We start from the raw sequence: 6,641 nt of genomic DNA on the forward strand, positions 1-6,641 counted from the left end.
AATGCTAAAGAACTGGTTGGATAGGAAGGATTTAACCAGTTTGCACCAAACAGATCATCATGAGGGCATCAACCTGGTTAAAAATGGGCTCTGAATTGATGATAAATGAACATAAAAAATGCAATTTTCAGGATTTTTAAGAAGATAAATAACAAGTGATTCATGGAAAGAGGATGTAGGGGTGGAAAAAAAACAAGTCCCAAACCTTTTCTGGAGTTTGTCTTCTGGGAGTGATGGCTCCTGTTGGGAAGGGAGGAGGGTTTGTCTGGAATTCTGCAAGATTTCTCTTCTCTTGGGTTCCTGGTTTGTTTTTTCCAGCTGGCTGGAATAGAGGAAAGAGCAGGAAATGAGGAATCCCAGGCTGGAAAGGTGAGGTTTGGGGAAAAAAAATGGGGAATCAGTGAGGCAGGAGAATGAGGAGGAGGGTTTAACAGCCCCTGCCCCCCAGCAACAAAGGGAGGCAGAAATGGAACCTGCACCACAAAAAAAAAGAGGGTTTTGGGTGCTCAGCTTTCCAGGTGACATGATTTCCCATTTTATTTGGGAACACAAACCCCTGGTGAAGGATAGGGAGGCAGGAATCACCTTGCCCTGAGCTTTCCACACCCTGTTTTGCACCTCAACAAGATGTTGCACTGGAGGGTGGGATGTTTCCCCATCCCACCTTCACTTCCCAGAGCTCTTTAGGAGACTTTAATCCTAATTTTACCATCTCTGGCTCCTGCCAGGATTATGGGATTTTAAATTCACCACCTGGGCTTTGTTCAGCTTCATTCTGGGAATGTCCCTCTTTTCAGCTTGACAAGTCCCAGGTATTTATATATTTTACTCAATTAAACTCTGGATGAATCCCAGAATCTTAAAGGTTGGAAGGGACCTCAAAAAATCATTTAGTCCAACCCCCCTACCAGAGCAGAAACCAGAGATGAACCTTCAAAGCTTTTTTTTGAAGAGGAAATTCCCTGAAAATTAGTGTTTATGTGTGATTTTTCCTCTTGTTTTTTAAAGCAGGTGAGATTTCCTCTAGACTCTGTTGGGTGGGAGGAAGGAGGAGACACCCAGGAATGATTTGCCAGGGATCAACTGGGGGACAAAGTGAGAAAACACCCAAGGGGATGAAAGCTGAGCCTTGTGGTTCCAGGAATGAGAGGTCATGCCTTGCTGACTGGTTGGAATTCCTGAAGGGAGCTGCTGCCAAAAGAAATAGGGAGTTTGGTGTGGTTTTTGGGGGAGGCTCAGACTGTAGGGACTGAGGGACTCCCAAGGTTTGTTTAATTGAAGAAAATCCAACAATAACAAGAAGAAAACAACCACCAAACCTGCTTGAAGAGGGAAAAGAAATAAGGAAAAAAAAGCCCAAACCTGCTGGGAGGGGGAAAAGAAACAAGGAAAAAAGCCCAAAGTGGTGGAAGGGGGAAAATAAGGAAAAAAAACAAACCCTAAACCTGCTGGAAGAGGGAAAATAAATAAGGAAAAAACCCTCAAACCTCCTGGAAGGGGAAAAAGGATCAAGGAAAAAAAACCCCAACCTGGTGGAAGGGGGGGAATAAATAAGGAAAAAAACCTCAAACCTGCTGGAAGAGGGAAAAGAAACAAGGAATAAAACACCAAACTGGTGGAAGGGGGAAAATAAGGAAAAAAAACAAACCCTAAACCTGCTGGAAGAGGGAAAATAAATAAGGAAAAAACCCTCAAACCTCCTGGAAGGGGAAAAAGGATCAAGGAAAAAAACCCCAACCTGGTGGAAGGGGGGAAATAAATAAGGAAAAAAAACCTCAAACCTGCTGGAAGAGGGAAAAGAAACAAGGAATAAAACACCAAACTGGTGGAAGGGGGAAAATAAACAAGGAAAAAGACCCCAAACCTGCTGGAAGAGGTAAAAGAAACAAGGAATAAAACCCCAAACTGGTGGAAGGGGGAAAATAAACAAGGAAAAAGACCCCAAACCTGCTGGAAGAGGTAAAAGAAACAAGGAATAAAACCCCAAACTGGTGGAAGGGGGAAAATAAACAAGGAAAAAGACCCCAAACCTGCTGGAAGAGGTAAAAGAAACAAGGAATAAAACCCCAAACTGGTGGAAGGGGGAAAATAAACAAGGAAAAAGACCCCAAACCTGCTGGAAGAAGGAAAAGGAACAAGGAAAAAGGAAGAGGGAAGAAAGAATAAGGGGGAAATTGGGATTAATCAGGGAAGGTGTTTTTTTTATTTAGTTTTAAGCTTCAGTTTTGTCATCTCTTGGACCCCCCTGAGATCCAGAAAATCAAATTCCCAAGTTTCTGCAGGGCTGGAAGTGCAGGAATGAAGTGTTTTGGAGGCAGAGGAGCTGTTCTGAGCCTGGAATGTCAGGGCTGAGGGCTTATTTTGGAAGGGTGATGATGACTGGTGGGACTTTCAGGCCCTGCTCTGGGTGAGGGAGGTGGTTTTGGAGCCCACCTGGAGGTTTGGGTTGTGCTGGTCCAGCAGAAGGGCATGAGAAATGGTCAAAGCTTTTTTGGGGTGAATTCTTGGGTTGGGTGAGTTGAGGATGGAGGGAAAGCTGCTTGTGGTGGAGAGTGTAGCAGGGGCAGGTTGATGGGGTAATAATCATTTCCTGGGGTATTTCTGTGCAAAGCTCTCCTATAAAAAGTGGTATTTGAGCAGCAGGAGGTTGGTTTCTTTCACCTGAGGTGAGTGGAGCAGATGGGAGAAGAACCTGTTGTCTCATTTCATCCAAAAGCTGTTCCAGGCTGGAGTTCAGCTTCAAATAGAGCTTCTGGAAGATGCTGCTTGTCTCACCAGGGGGTTTGGGTGGGTTTTATCCTTGCAGGGTGACCTGTCACAATGGATACAACAGGAGGAAGAGGTAAGGAGGGGAAACATGGAATGGTTTGGGTTGGGGGAACCTTCAAGACCATCTAGATCCAACCCCCACCATGGGCAGGGCCACCTCCCAGCAGCCCAGGTGGCTCCAAGCCCCATCCAACCTGCCCTTGGACACTTCCAGGGATGGGGCAGCCACAGCTTCCCTGGCCCAGGCTCTCCCCACCCTCCCAGCCAAGAATTTCCTCCTCGTGTCCAACCTCCAGCTCCCTCTGCCAGTTTCAAGCCATCCCCCCTGGTCCCATCCCTCCTGCCCTTGGCCAAAGTCCCTCCCCAGCTTTCCTGGAGCCCCTTCAGGCACTGGGAGGTTCTCTAAGGGAGTTGTGGGGTGGGAAGGGTTTGGGGAGGTGGTTATCTCAGAATCCCAGACTGGTTTAGGTGGGAAGGGATATTAAAGACCATCTAGATCCAACCCCCACCATGGGCAGGGCCACCTCCCAGCAGCCCAGGTTGCTCCAAGCCCCATCCAACCTGCCCTTGGACACTTCCATCACCCACAGCTTCTCTGGGCAACCACTTCTAGGGTCTCCTCACCCTCATCTTCCCCTCATCTCTCTCAGAATCTCCCCAGTTCCAGTTTCAAGCCACCCCCCCTGGTCCCATCCCTCCTGCCCTTGGCCAAAGTCCCTCCCCAGCTTCCCTGGAGCCCCTTCATGCCATGGAAGGTTGCCCCAACCCACGTGCAGAACCTTCCACTTGGCCTTGCTGAACTCCATGAGGTTGGCACAGCCCCACCTCTCCAGCCTGTCCAGCTCCCCCTGGATGGATCCCTCCCCTCCAATTTGTCACCTCCCCACACAAACTGGTGTCCTCAGCAAACTGGCTGAGGGTGGGAATGCCCTGGGATGAGGCTCAGGCCACACTTGGAGGTGGGATCTCCCTGGGATTTGCTGCTCTTGTGTTTCCAGGCTGGGTTCAGAACTTGTCAGCTGGTTTGAAATCAACTCCTTCCCCTCACCCCTTCCTTTTTGTGCTGACAGGAGAGAATTCACTTGCTAATTAGACCCCAACCCATTTCCAATCCTGAGGAAGAGGGTGATTTATCAGGGAGCTGGAGACAGTTCTCCCTGTTCCCTCAGCTGCATCAGCAAGAACTTTTTGCAAGACAATTTAATTTCTTGTCATCTTTTAATCCAGCTCCTTCCTTCCCCCCTTTTAGAATCAGCCTGTGCAGGAGAAAAGATGGTTTATTAATCATTGCAGCAAAAGGCTGAGAAATAGAGGGGGTTGGTGGGGGTTTTTTTTTCAGCATTTACAGGGTCAGAAACATTCAGGCCTCTGATTTGGGAATATTTAGTTCCCTCCTTGGGCAAACCTGACACGTGGGGAGGCAGGGTTTGCTTATTTTGGGGGTGTGTTGCTCAAAATTGGATTTGGCTTCAGAATTTGATGCAAGAATCTGCAGAAAATAAAGCCTTGGGGGGGGGGGAAGTGTGTTCTTAATGTCACAGAGTGGGGGATCATGGAGTTGAGGGGGAACTTGGAGCTGCTAAATATGATTTCCTGAGCTAACAAAGGCAAAATATCTCAACCCTGGGGTCCAGGAGAAGAAAAACATCTTGGGTTTTATCATGTAGAAATGTGAAGAGCTCAAGTGGAATTATTTAGAGTTGGGAATGTGAACAAATAAGCTGCAGTTGGAGGGTAATTAGTGGGAGTAAAAGTGGTGCTTGGCCAGGCAGGCATCACCCTTCCAGCCCCAAAACCCAGGATGGTTTTAACCCTGAAACTATAATCACCATAAAATGGGACTATATAAATTAGAAAAACACCCACAAATGCATAAATATCCATACAATTAAACAAAACAAAACAAAAAAGCTGGTTTGTTTCTGGGTGTTAATTTTGCTTCTGGGCCAAATGCTGCTCAATGGTTTAAAACCAAACCCAAGAAATGCTAAAGGTGAATATTCCAAGATCAGGTTGATTGGGAGGGTCACCCTGGTGATTGTTTCTAACCTCGTGATTGTTTCCAGCTTTGTTATTGTTTTCCCCCACCCTGATTTATAACCTTGGTCTCTTCAATCTATAAATGCACCAAGAAGGGAAATGATCTGCCTGGAAATAGGATTTCAGGAGCTGAAGGGAGGATGGGACCAAGTTGGTGTTTCCAGAAACCACTAACTTCTTGGAAATCCCAGCAGCCCAGGTTGCTCCAAGCCCCATCCAACCTGCCCTTGGACACTTCCAGGGATGGGGCAGCCACAGCTTCCCTGGCCCAGGCTCTCCCCATCCTCCCAGCCAAGAATTTCCTTCTAAAGTTGCCTGGCTTTTCCCAGATGGTGCAGCCCTCAGGAGAGGGGCTGTTCCTTGTGGCCTGTGCCCAGGGATGGGTGAAGGGGACCTTGGTCCCTGCTATTCCTTGACCTCCTGCTCTGCATTATCCATAAGGACCTTCTGGTCCTTCCTGGTCATCAAGACTTTCTCCTAGTGGTGGCAAGATGCTCCTTTCCACAACAGTTTTGGTTGGAAAAGAGCTTGAGGATCATCCAGTCCAACTATCCCCCCAGCCCTGCCAAGGCCACCACTGCCCCATGTCCCTCAGCACCATCTCCAGGGCTTGGAAAGCCCTCCAGGGATGGGGACTCCCCCCTGCCCTGGGCAGCCTGGGCCAGGGCCTGACAACCCTTGCCAGGAAGGAATTGTTCCCAAGATCCCACCTCAACCTCCCCTGGGCAACTTGAGGCCGGTTCCTCTGGTCCCATCCCTTGTTCCTGGGGAGCAGAGCCCGACCCCCCTGGCTCCAACCTCCTTCCAGGCAGTTGCAGAGCCAGAAGGTCTCTCCTCAGCCTCCTCTTCTCCAGGCTGGACACCCCCAGCTCCCTCAGCTGCTCCTCACAAGTTCTCCAGCCCCCTCCCCTTGTCCTCCAGCCCCTTCCCCTTCTCCTCCAGCCCCTTCTCCATGTTCTTACATGGTGTGATGCATTCTGGATCTCCCTGATGACAGCTTTGGAGTCAGCTTTGAGGGGACAGGAAACCACCATGAACCCCACGAACCTCAGGTCACACTCCAGATCTTCCCTCTTTATGTCTCTCACCTGCCAGAATAAACCAGCAAACCATGTTCTCCAGCCCCATCTCCATGTCCTCCAGCCCCTTCCCCTTGTTCTCCAGCCCCTCCTCCATGTCCTCCAACCCCTTCTCCTTGTCCTCCAGCCCCTTCTCCATCTTCTCCAGCCCCATCTCCATGTCCTCCAGCCCCTTCTCCATCTTCTCCAGCCCCATCTCCATGTCCTCCAGCCTCTCTCCATGTTCTCCAGCCCTATCTCCATGTTCTCCAGCCCCTTCTCCATGTCCTCCAGCCCCTTCCCCAGCTCCACTTCCCTTCCCTGGACACTCTCCACCCCCTCAATGTCCCTTTTCTGACCCAAACCTGTCCCCAGGCTTTGAGGTGTCCCCTCCCCAGTGCCCAGCACAGGGGGACAATCCCTGCCCTGCTCCTGCTGCCCACACTCTGCTGGCACAAGCCATGATGCTGGTGGCCTTCTTGGGCACACCCTGGCTCACATGCAGCCGGATATCGAGCAGGATCGTTAAGTAGAAGCCCGGGCACCCTCTGGCCGCGCTGGTGGGGAGGCAGCTGCCTACTGGGGCCCCCGGCAGTGGCCCTGAAGGGCGACCTTGAGGGACAACAAACGGGGAAGAGTGCGGGGGGGACCGGGGCGGTGGATGCTTGAACCCCCTACAGGGCTGTGGACCGGGGCGGGGGGCGCTGGGACCCGGCAAGGGGCTCCGGACTGGGGGCGCTGGGACCCGGCAAGGGGCTCCGGACCGGGACTGAG

The sequence above is a fragment of the Apus apus genome, chromosome 29 (genome assembly GCF_020740795.1).
Source record: "Apus apus isolate bApuApu2 chromosome 29, bApuApu2.pri.cur, whole genome shotgun sequence".
Classification (NCBI taxonomy): Eukaryota; Metazoa; Chordata; class Aves; order Apodiformes; family Apodidae; genus Apus; species Apus apus.